Below are 14,424 nucleotides of genomic sequence, written 5' to 3'. Positions count from 1 at the left end.
TTGTTATGATAAACCTATGAACTCACCAACCTTTTGGTTGACACTTTAAAGCATGTTTATTCTCAGGTATTAAAGAAATCTCCCGCTGTGCATTAGCTCATTTTAAGGAAATTACTTGGAGTCATTCATGACATATTTTGAAAGACGTTGCATTCAAGTCATTGAGTTCATCAAGATTATTATTAAGTCGATTATAGTTGGATGTATTATGAAATGGTGTGCATACCATCAATTTTCGTTGTAAAGAAAGTTTGTCTTTTAAAAACGATTGCAATATTTGTAAAATGTATCATATAGAGGTCAAATACCTCGTGATGTAATCAACTATTGTGAATCGTTTATAATGTATATGAACGGGTCCTTTCATAAAATATCACCCGTCATGGGTTCAATATATCTTATGATTGAAGATGTTTCATATCCATCATATATTTCCATCCTTCTTTGAGGAATCATTTATTGTGGTGGTGCAATTAAAAATACACTGCACAACCAAATGTTCTAAGATGGAAAATATTTGGCTCTCGACCAAAATTAAGTTGGTAATGGAGAATATTTATGACTTGCACTTGGTTTAATGCGAATTAATGTCGCATCATGTAATTTTACATGTCCCCATATAAATATTGAGAGTTTTGTACTCATTTCCAATTGTCTAGTTATTAGCTGCAAGCGTTTATCTATTGATTTAGCTAAACCAATTTTGTGTATCCACATGAGTAACTGGATGTTCAACAACAATCCCTATAGACATATAATAATCATTCAATACTTGAGATGTTAACTCACCAGCATTATCAAGTCTCATCCTTTTAATGATGTAATCAGAATAATGTGTTCTCAATTTAATAATTTGTGCAAGAAACTTTGCAAATGCCATTTTACGGCTTGATAACACACAAACATGAGACCATCTGCTAGATGCGTCTATTAGAATCATGAAATATCAAAATGGTCCACATGATGGATGAATTGGTCCATATATATTCCCTTGAATTCTTTCAAGAAATATTGGTGATTCTTTCTCAATGTGCTTTTCATTAATCACCATATGCACTTTTAATCATATGCGCTGCGCTTTTCATCATATGCGTTTTTCATCATATGCGCTTTTTATTATATGCGCTTTTAATCATATACGCGCTTTTCATCATATGCGCTTTTCGGTGCTACATAGATATTTCTCATTATCTGTTATCATTTACTGATAATCATATCCATTATGATATATATATATATATATATATATCAGAGAAACTCAATTAATTTCTCTTTGATTTTGAGAAAACAAGGCATTGTTTATCAGAAAATTTTTACCATTTGGTAATATGAATTTTTGCCTTTTCCGTTCCTTATATCAAGTTTGCAAGACCTGATATAGTATTTATAATTCCTTCATTTGATTTAAATCAATGAAATATTTCTTAGATTTGATCATAGTGTGTATGTTACCATTATCTGCAAACAAGTTACAATCTGAGAAAGAACCGCATTAGAAAGCGACTCAACAATCGTACTAATAACCTAGTAGCAATAGTCATGATAAGCCCAATTAATCGTCATAAAACTGGACTACACATAATTTTTTTTTTTTTTTTGCATAAAATAATATATATCAAATATAAGGTAACATTTCAAATATTAAATTACCATGTAAATCGATCTAATATATCAAAGGTCTGTGAATTATATTCACTTGAAAGATATGCATATTAAGTATACAACTAATTTATGTACAGATCAAATATATTTCTAATCTTAAAAGATCATGATGATTATCAATTATGCATTAAATATTAAAATAATCCAACATGCAATTTATCGTGATTTAAAAAAAATCAAATTGCATCAGTGTATAGCACATATAATCATGTATATGGCGAGAGTTTAAAAAAATACACCGATCACAAAATAATATGCCAATCTAATCCACTAACTTATTAATCAATTAGATTAATAATAGCATAGGTCATGATATAACAAATTAATATAACCACTTTTTCCAAGTTTCATGTTAGACCAATTAAAAACTTACAAGGTAGCAACCATAACCATGTAGCATATATAATCACAATATATACATATATACATATATAAGTATAAAATTACTTGATGCATACATCAAATACACCAAGTATACTTCGTCTTAAAAAATCATGATTATGATTCATCAATATTCATTCCATAAATAGAATATTCCTAGTCAATACAAAACGTAAATCAATGATTATATTCATCATGCATAAAACTCAAAAATAGTTATTCTATCCGAAGATAACTAGACACAAATATGTTCTATAACATGCTCATATGTAGTCGGTTTATACAATCATACAAGTTAAAACAGTATACCACAATATGATAACATGAGAGTAGCAGATCATAGTATTGCAATATATATATATATATATATATATATATATATATATATATATTCTTCTTTTTGGAATAAAATAATATTCACAACTATTTAATTACTTCATAGATCTAATGTGTTAATAACTCAAACGAAAAATATCCAGTTTACGACTACATATATATTATAATAATAAAATATATTCAACAACTTAGGTAGAGTTTTGGTATATACAACTTTTGATTTCATAACCTGCTTCATATTATCAAATAAAATATAAATCATATTATACCAATTTTATAGGCTGACTAATCGTTTACATATTCAGTTAACAAAAAAAAAGGAATATATTCGGAACTTATGTTCCTTTCTTATTTTAACTTTTAAGATTTACTTTTAATAAAAATACAAACTACTTTTTCTATTTTAACTTTTAAGATTTACTTTTAATAAAATACAAACTACTTTTTTTTTAACTTTTAAGATTTACTTTTAATAAAAATACAAACTACTTTTTCTTATTTTAACTTTTAAGATTTACTTTTAATAAAAATACAAACTACTTTTTTTATTTTAACTTTTAAGATTTACTTTTAATAAAAATACAAACTACTTTTCTTATTTTAACTTTTAAGATTTACTTTTAATAAAAATACAAACTACTTTTTCTTATTTTAACTTTTAAGATTTACTTTTAATAAAAATACAAACTACCTTTTCTTATTTTAACTTTCAAGATTATAAATTTAAGAATAAACATTAGTATGCATGAAATAAATAATGATTAATTGCATAAGTAATCATAAATGTTAGATAACATATAAAGACCTCATCGTATTCGTATTGATCGGAATTAATCTCGACCCATGGTACCGTGTTGTCAAATGACGTGTTGCGTATATAAAGTACCGTGTTGTCAAATGACATGTTGCGTACAATATGAGGTCTTATTAACATAAATATAAATGTTAGTGAAGTTAATAAGAGTTAGATTACAGAAAATATAATTCAGGCGGTATAACCGACCATATATAACTTAAATAACATAAATATAAATGTTAGTGAAGTTAATAAAAGTTAGATTACAGAAATATAATTCAGGCGGTATAACCGACCATATATAACTTAAATAACATAAATATAAATGTTAGTGAAGTTAATAAAAGTTAGATTACAGAAATATAATTCAGGCGGTATAACCGACCATATATAACTTAAATAACATAAATATAAATGTTAGTGAAGTTAATAAAAGTTAGATAATTTCTTACCTTGATTAGTGACGTGTGCTTGCTTAGATAAACCTTGATTATACGGAGCACTTCGTGCTGATAACGTGTTATATTTCAGTAGGCTTATAACTACCTTTAGTGGCCTAGTTCTTGACTGTAGACTGCTAATAAGTATATAGAGAGAATATGAGAGAATATGAGAGAATATATTTAGTTTGTATTTTATAAACTCATAACACACATATTTATAGTCAAAAAAATCTACTATACAATATCTATAATAATAATAAAATTAACATCCAATTTAACTTTTATAACAAGATTCATATAGTTACCAAGTCCAATATTTAATACGAAAGAGATCCATAACTAGTTACTCTTTATTATTATAAGCATTAAACCTATATAGTGATCCAGGACATACACGTTTCAGATGGATCTCTCTTTTCCCTGTTAGCTTTCATTACTCGTACCACAAGTGAGTTTCATTTGATCCCTTTTTAATTGCTTTTGCAATATATATTTTTGGGCTGAGAATACATGCGTTGTTTTATAAATGTTTTACGAAATAGGCACAAGTACTAAAACAAATTCTACGTGGGTTTAAACCAGAAATATACCCTTAGCTTGGTAACATTAAACTACTTGTCTATGTACGGTAGGCGCGAATCCTAAAGATAGATCTATTGGGCCTGACAAACCCCATCCTGACTATGGGATGCTTTAGTACTTCGAAGTTATATTAAACACACCTGATCTGGTGTACTTCAGAGGGTAAAACATGAACGTTAAGGCTTGTTACCGGGTGCCTACAACTTATAGAATACTTTTATACACTTGCAAGTGTACATATATTTATAAATGGAAATCTTGTGGTCTATTAATATATTGAAATGATTGATATGATAAACCTATGAACTCACCAACCTTTTTGGTTGACACTTTTAAGCATGTTTATTACATGGAGTCGTTCAAGACATATAGAGGTCTGTACATATATTTAAGTCTTCCGCTTTGCATTTGCTCATTTTAAAGATATTACATGGAGTCGTTCAAGACATATAGAGGTCTGTACCTCGTAATGGAACCAGTTGTTGAAGACTTCGTCCAGGTGGATTAGGACGGGTCATCACAGTTGGTATCAGAGCAGTGGTCTTAGTGAACCAGGTCTTGCATTAGTGTGTCTAACTGATAGTTGTTTAGATGCATTAGTGGGTCTGGACTTCGACCGTGTCTGCATGTCAAAAGTTTTGCTTAGCATTTAGTGTCAAAAATTAATTGCTTATCATCCTTAAAGTCTAGACACGTCTTACTGCCCCTATTGCATAGACAATGTATAGATAAATTCATAACTTAGAGTATTTGTTATTGTAGACTTTGCCTGACAGCTTCCGTGGATTCCTCCGTAACTTATGGGATTTTAGTATTATATATGCATATGTAAATTATGTATTGCAGGGTACTAATCTACATCCTATAATCTATTTCTTATCGAAAATCCTTCATCTGATCGTACGAGATGAATCCCTCAACCAGTTCGAATTCCTCGGATTCCGACAGCTATTCCGATATGGATTTCGACTCAAGATCTGAAGACAGTATAACCGGAATGGATCAACCAATTAGTCATCACCAATTCTGGATGAATTGGGGATGGGTTCATAGCCTACTTAATCATTGGAGGCAAGAAGAAGGTGATCCCTTCCTCCAATCGAATTCACCTCTGGGTGAAGAAGCTAAAGCACTTACCGGCGAACCTGTCAGAAACACCATTTTCTCTCTCATTTCTCGAGTATCTCATCACGATCATATACTATACTAAATTCTAGATCTTATTTATCCACTCGTCCGAACCGACAGTCACCCCGGTGTAATAGAAGAAGTCAACGAGCTTCGTGCTCGGGAAGTGGCTTTAGAGAATATGGTGCGAAGGTTACAAACACCAGCAGCAGCACCAGCAGCATAAACAGTATCACCATCAGCAACATCAACAGTACCATCACCACCACCAACATCAACATCCGCATCCCACACCTCAACATCACAATCTTTATCATACGCACTATAGATACCAAGGAGTACCAACAATAATAACCGATGAAGTATTGACCCATAACTTCATTAATATTCTGCGAAGAATATGTAGTTCCTAATAGTCTTAGAGATTACTTATTCTAGCTCAAACCGAAAATCATATGAGTTTAATATCATATTAACTCATTAAATCTATGATTACATCTGAAGAAAATATATATGTATATATGTTTTCATAAAGATTGTAATTAAAAATTCTTTTGTACAAACTGTTAATGGTGAAAATATTTTAACGGGTAGGTAATACCCGAGAAATATTTAGATTCCACATTAATAAGTTGCACTGTACGTTCTTCGAATCTGATTCGACAGTCATTTACTATCCTACTTACATCCACAGATATACGAATTCGTTCACCACAGAATAACCATTTTCATTCAAATTTCATATTTGGATTTTGACCTATCAGAATCCAACGAGTGGCATAATGAAGAAAACATTGGACAAAATAAAATTTGTTAGAAACAAACAAATTAATTATAAGAAATCTTGTTAAGAATCTACGCTAATAAAATCCTAGCTAACTGTTCCTAGCTAACTGTTAATTTCGTATTACCTTTTATTTATCGCAATTTATTTATCGCAATTTATTTATCGCATTTTATTTATCGCAATTTTAATTCTCGCAATTTTATTTATCGTCATTTAATTTCTGTTATTTATTTTTACGCACTTTAAATATCGGGACAAGTATACAAGGTTTTGACATATCATATCGACGCATATATATATATATATATTATTTAGAATAACCATAGACACTCTATATGCAGTAATGATCGAGTTCTCTATACAGGGTTGAGGTTGATTCTTAAATAATATATATATTTTGAGTTGTGATCGAGTCTGAGACATGTACACGGGTCACGATACGTGTTAATTAATTAGAATATTATATATTAAATTATATATGAATTGTTGAATTACTAACTGTGGACTATCAATCGAGGACTACCAACATTGGACAATTAAAATAAATTAAAATATTGATTATAACATATGAAACTAAACAAATCTTCAAGTTTGCCACTTGATTTCACCCTAAAACCTCATTTGTATCTTGACGATTACAATCTGCGTCCAAACCTTTCGTAATTCTTGAAAACACCTCAATCGAGAGGATGAACCAACCGCACTTCATCTACGTAAGAAGAGATTAATGCATATAGTTATGCACTTGAAAACTCTTGGAACCTGAGTAAACGTTTAACACGTATCTGTGCTAATTTCTTTAGTATTATTATTACCAAAAATAACTTGGTAATTCCTATTAAAATAGTAAATTTTGTCACAGCTCCAGCAAGTCAACTTCGACTTTTCACTCGAATTAGCTTTGTTAACCCTGATATATAAGTTTACCTTTCGTCATCGATACCGAAAAACCGTTTATATCTCACTACATTAGCTATAAACTTACCATCAACTTCATTGATCTTTGACTTTATGAAAAGTTATTATATTCATTGAAATCCTATCATCTACTCATCTGCATCTGATAACGAGAATTGCCGTACCAAATACTGAGAATCGGCAATCAGTATTTTGAAATCTCGCAGCATGTCTGCATCAACAGTTATATGTAAACATATAATATTTATCTCTTAGAATTAAGATCTTCCATTCTGAAATTCTGAAAAAGCTGAATACAGCAGCACAAACTGTACAAGACCTTAACCGTCGAAAGTTTGATGATAAAGAATGGAGTATTGGAAACACTCAATAGAAAATTTAGTACCGAAAAGCGGATTATGCGAAACTATGAAGGAAGCCGTGGACAAATCACAAAGAATAAGTTTGACTTCAAAGAATACAAATGATTCAATGCCTGCTGAAGTCTTTAGAGAATATCTTGCTCCTTACTCTAAACCCTTACAGACAATAGTTTCCATCATCCTCTGATCTTAGATATTCAAAGATATTATCGTATCTTTCATTATAAATATCCTCGATATTTCTGAAAATATTTTCATAACTAATCTTATCTGAAATCATTTATCTCTTTGAGCTATCAGTGTTACATCATATGAGAAACTATTAGTTTCTATATTCTGTAAACTTTCGAGCTTAAAATATGAATGTTATTGAAGTAATGTTGGGAATTGATGCATGAGTTAGTATAATATAATGGCACTTGATCAACGTGATTATATTACAGTAAGTCATGCTGAGTTTCTAATGGGACGTGATGATTCACAGATCATAACGTCATCATGTGCCATGTTACATAACTCTTTCATTCTGCTTAAGTTCTGAACATATCAAGAAAATATATTCTTGATAGTTCTATTCTCAGTGATTCAGGTAATTTGACAAAACAAATCATGCTACTACCTTTCCTTTCTACCTTGTATATTATGATAATTTAAAACTCCATACCTATGAATTCTGGACCATTACTTGCGAAAAGTAAACAAAAGCATGAAGCTCTGAAATAGAAAGGGGGTATAAATCGCAGCAAATAAGAGAGCGCAATAACTGTGGATGACAATAATTATAGGAAACAAAAGAAAGGACATTGAAATATAAGGGAAGATATAAAATCCAACAACAACGCAGAAATTACAAACCATGGATATTAATACGAATAGCAATATAAAGACGCGGTATAATTAAGAATAGTATCACCCCAAGGTAATAGTAGAAGTAAACAGATTCTTCTGATGGAAGATTGAAAAGAAGGATGACAGAAATAATAATTAGGAAAATATTAGGGATTAGAACTGGACTAAGCATTTTCACAATCTTTTGGATGTATGAACTAAGAAAGAAAGTATAGGAATGGTAAGAATAATGGAATGGAAGAGCTTAATTCATAATGGAAGTATCAGACAGAGTAATCGAGGCAGATCACCGTATTTAAAGAGATCCTAATCCCCTTAAATCCCGAAGAACAGATCTTTTAGATTTCGAAGATTTTCTTTATATCCCTTGAATTCCGGAATTCAACCAAGACAACGACAAAAGTTAAAATGAAACTTCATTTATTCATTTCACTCTTTTGTGATAGCTTCATTCGTGCTCTTCGAATAATCGAATTATTTTATCTGTATTATTCAATAATGATAAAATTCTATTTATCAGCTCATATTCGTCAGGAAAACATATTTATTGTTAGCCATGACGACCTCACTCAAATTTCAGGACGAAATTTCTTTAACGGGTAGGTACTGTGATGACCCGGGAATTTCCGACTAAATTTAAACTTAATCTTCATATGAGTTCGACACGATAAGCAAAGTCTGTAATGTTGAGTCTCGAAACTTTGGAATAGTTTACATGAATACATTTGACCTTTCGACTATTCCTACGATTCACGAACTATATTATAAATGGATATACATTTATATAACTAATTTGAAACAATAAGAATTAAGTATATTATGAAACACATTTAATTTATAGAAATTTTCTTTCAACATGCTAAGCATCTTTCTTGAATGTGTAGAACTTTCATTATATAATCTATTTTATTATTTGATGCATATATGTCAAACCATATTTATCACTCAAAGATACTTCTTAGCGACGTATTATTATACCATTCTTAGTTTATTAATATATATATATATACATATATATATATATATATATATATATATATATATATATATATATATATATATATATATATATATATATATATATATATACATATACATATATACCGTAACTACATATGAACATATCCATATATACAGACACATTACGTGTTACAACTTTATTTACAATATATATATCATATCAAATATAAATAATAATGGAGTATAATATATATATAAAGATAATGAATGCAAGATATTAAATATCCATGTTATATTCTCTGACCCTACCATTCATTAAATTCCAATTTTACAAAGTCAAAAATTTTAAAGTGCATAACTACTACCATCCCCACTATTATTTTAATCTTGATTTTAAATTGAAAGTTGTATTATAAGTCACATGGTCATCAATTTAACAATTTAAGATAGTTAGAAGATTAGGTTACCAACTCCCTTTGTCGTAAAATTTGCAAGAAAAATTCGTCTAGTCATCCAATAGTCAATTATCCAATAATATAAATAAGAGGACAATTAGCCTATAAAAAAAAAACTAGACATAACAAAAGCTCACAGAAGTATATACATATATTCAGAAATATTGGGTCGTTAAATTTATAAACTGAAGATAGATATCTTTTAGCAAGAACAATTCGTACGATTAAATATTTTCAGGTACGGATTCCCTAAACTACTTTTCTATTTCACAAAATATGTTATATTTCATAATGGTTAAATCATCAACCTTATAATGAATCAGGATATAAGAAAGTATATGAATATTAATACTCCATTATGTTATATGCTTTTATAACTCAAAACTAAATGAAAAATATAAAGAGGCTTGTAATCAGTAAACGTATCGTAAACGAGCTAGATGAAGCTCACGGGATTTAAATAAATTTTATTAAAAACCCTACTGTATACATGTTATTACAATTGCACTATATTAATTTAAAATAGTAAAATGATTTGGTTCTTGTTACTGTACATTGAAAACGATAACATGAAAGGCGCATGATTTATTTTTTTGTTAAATATATTTACATATTAACTAATAGACAAAAGTTATGAATAGTAATCAGGACCATTTTCGACTTTTCATTTTTTTTTACTTTAACTAAATTTCATTTTACCAACAACGCCCTCACATTTTTTTGAAAAATTCAAATCGACCCCTCAAACAGGGGGGTAAAGTGTCAAATAACCATTTTTATAAAAAAAATCTTAAATAAATTCCACCCAAATATTCAACGGGTCATGTCTTCTCGTTCGCAACAAGTTAAATTTTTCCGACACCATCGTTAAACTCGAAATAATTTTAGAAACACAATGTCACTAGCTATACGCAAAACGGACGCTTTTTAAAAAATGCTAAATATTTGGGATACTTTTCATACACGTTGATTTTGAGTTAAATTTTTAAAAGTCGACAATTCCATAGCGAAACACGGAGATGCACATATATTGTTAATTACATTTAAATCTCTCACGGGTTATACCTTTTAGTTCGACTCGAGTTGCGCTTCAACGACATCATCGTTAGCCACAAAATAATTTTACTAAACGCAATAAAATACATTGAAAATCGAACCCCGACGCGAAGCGAGGGTTCGATAACTAGTTCTATCTAAACTAAAGAAGTAATGAAATGTTTTTTTTCTTCCGTAAATTAAACTATGTTTTATTTTTGTACGTAAAAACTAATAATACAATATGGTTGTATGATTTAATTAAAATATTTTGACTTCCACTACTATGAACTATAAATATGACTACAAATAAAATTTAAAGATTCATATAGTTACCAAGTCCAATATTTAATACGAAAGAGATCCATAACTAGTTACTCTTTATTATTATAAGCATTAAACCTATATAGTGATCCAGGACATACACGTTTCAGATAGATCTCTCTTTTCCCTATTAGCTTTCATTACTCGTACCACAAGTGAGTTTCGTTTGCTCCCTTTTTAATTGCTTTTGCAATATATATTTTTGGGCTGAGAATACATGCGTTGTTTTATAAATATTTTACGAAATAGGCACAAGTACTAAAACAAATTCTACGTGGGTTTAAACCAGAAATATACCCTTAGCTTGGTAACATTAAACTACTTGTCTATGTACGGTAGGCGCGAATCCTAAAGATAGATCTATTGGGCCTGACAAACCTCATCCTGACTATGGGATGCTTTAGTACTTCGAAGTTATATTAAACACACCTGATCTGGTGTACTTCAGAGGGTAAAACATGAACGTTAAGGCTTGTTACCAGGTGCCTACAACTTATAGTATACTTTTATACACTTGCAAGTGTACATATATTTATAAATGGAAATCTTGTGGTCTATTAATATATTGAAATGATTGATATGATAAACCTATGAACTCACCAACCTTTTTTGTTGACACTTTTAAGCATGTTTATTCTCGGGTACGAATTTAAGTCTTCCGCTTTGCATTTACTCATTTTAAAGATATTACATGAAGTCGTTCAAGACATATAGAGTTCTGTACCTCGCAATGGAACCAGTTGTTGAAGACTTCGTCCAGGTGGATTAGGACGGGTCATCACAGTCCACTTTTGGAATGTAGGGAACAGGTTGTGTCACATGATAGATGACATAGGAATGTCAAGAATTTCAGAAATCATGGTGTCGTATTTAAATGATGTGGCATAATTGGATAATACTTTGGAAAGTGAGCAGAGTTCTTAGGTTGGCTTGGCATTCTAAGTAAGTAAAGTTTCTAAAGTATAGTGTAGCATTTAACAGTTAAAGGCAATAAGTAAGGGCACTACGGTCAAGGAAAGTTGTAGTCCTACATTGCTAAGGTATCTAATTGTATAAGGCACACATAAAATGCAATCCTGGTTCTCTACAACAACCTGCTCTGATACCAATCTACCACACCCCCAAATAGGGCCTGGGGTATTTGTGACTAATTATATCAAATCACAGTTGTATAAACGAGAACGACTCTACATGAGACGTTTTGTTGAGTTTTGCAGCGGAAGATAAATATGTCTTTAATTGATATGATATGTAATGAAGTGTAACGACCCAGAAATTTCCGACCAAATTTAAACCTTAATCTCTATATGTTTCTGACACGATAAGCAAAAACCCTAATGTTGAGTCTAGAAAGTTTGAAATCTATATCCGGATAATCAGTTACCCTTTGACCATGCCTGACGATTCACGAACCACTATTTGTTAATAGATACATATATATTTTAAATATATGGATATAATAATAATTTGAAATATTATATGATTAGAATAAATAAAGATATTTAATATGAGATTTTTCTGGACACTTTGATTTCGCCACTGAGCAACCACTGAGTACGAATCTCAGTCCGTGAATGGAATACTAGACGATGGCTAACAATTTACCCGTTACATTTTAAGTTATATTATAAATATTATTATATTAAAATCTTTAATTATGAAACTACTTTATGGTACCATTTGATTCCAATTCCAAAACTTAAACTGTTCTTAATTGATAATTTGTGAATTCTGTGTTTGTATATATATATATGTAATATATACATATTCTTTCGACATATTCTTTCATCATTGGAATCTATCACTTATATATATTATATATACATATGATATGATATTTTATATCTTTATGTACATATGCTTGTATCAATCATTCACTATATATCATCTAATCTCTCTTCTATAAATCTTCACATCACTGCAACCATCCCTTTTACAATTGCTTTTAATCCTTGGTGTTTCTATCACCACCTTACAACCCAACCAAGAACACCCACACTAATCACTTGTACCTGTTTCTTCTTGTATCCGATCAACCTACAACTACCATTACCATTTATATCATTCTTTTCTATTTCAACACTAGGAATATTAGTAAACTGAAATCCTTCTCCAATATCACCTTCTTCGTCTCCAACATCCTTATCTGCAACCTGAACCATCAAAACACACATAAACACGACACCACTTGCAATACCTATTATTATTCTAAAACGATCACTACTGTTGTTATAAAACTTGACATCATCCATCACCAACCAACCTTCCACCACCAAATCATCACTAAATCACTTACGCTTTTTGTTTCATCCTATTCCCGGTTCACACAACCACCACCCTCAACATGTAAACCACACCCATCCTCTCCCTCTCTTAACTATGAACGAGGATCACCTCACCATAACCATAATCATTATCACTCGCTATTTTCTATTTTCAATCAACCACCATAACACCACAATCCTATTTAATCGCTAGTTATTATTTATGTTCCCAACAACCGAAACTAAAAATCACATTCATCATTTTGATCAAACACCAACGAGTTATTGCTATACTTGATTCATTACTCACTCTATTTCTGTCCACGTTCAAAACAGATCACCATCACCGCCGTTATATTTTCCTGCCCTACAGATATTTTCTTCATTTGTTTCTGTCGAACCAATACCACAAACACCACCATGACTGCTGCAGTCCCTGGTTCTGTTACTGTTGCTTTACAAAAACCCAAGTTATCGACAAAACGATTGTTTGATGATGTTTCATGCTGTCGTAAACCACCACACCACAGCCCCATTTATCTTCCTTATATGTTTCGCTAACCGCTGCATCTCCTTTTGTTTTCAACCCAAATTAATGTTAATAGTATTATAACATATTAAGATATAAAAGTCGTGGACCAGAGATTTAATTAAATAATGGTGTCTCATGTTGAATAGAGGAGATGAGGATCGATATAGTTGAAATAAAGTGATAGGGACTGCTTACCATTAAACTGTGCGAATGGGGTATCCAATACACTCATGTTTCCAGTTCATTCTATTTTTTTTTAACAACCGCTCCATTAAAATAAGAAGGTATCGGATCCTTTTATTTAATTAAAACTTGGGCCGCAAATTCTTAATGGGGTATTTAATTGTTGGGCTGCGGATAAGATTGGGCCGTGATTAATAGTGGGCCGTTTGTATAAGGTCAAGCCCAATAGATATTGGGTCAACTAATCTTCTGCTGCTACGTTTGTTCCTGTTTTCGAGCAAGTGAGGTTGAATATCGAGTTTGACGAATAAAGATGATGATAGTTTAAGAAGGTTGGATGATGAATAAAAAGAAAATAGTCAGAAAGGGGTTAAAACAATTTAATTCGAGAATTTAATAAGAAAGATACAAGTAGTTCATTGGTTGG

This window comes from Rutidosis leptorrhynchoides, chromosome 1, assembly GCF_046630445.1.
Source record: "Rutidosis leptorrhynchoides isolate AG116_Rl617_1_P2 chromosome 1, CSIRO_AGI_Rlap_v1, whole genome shotgun sequence".
Classification (NCBI taxonomy): Eukaryota; Viridiplantae; Streptophyta; class Magnoliopsida; order Asterales; family Asteraceae; genus Rutidosis; species Rutidosis leptorrhynchoides.
The sequence above is the reverse complement of the archived record's forward strand: the minus strand, read 5'-3'. Positions refer to the sequence as shown.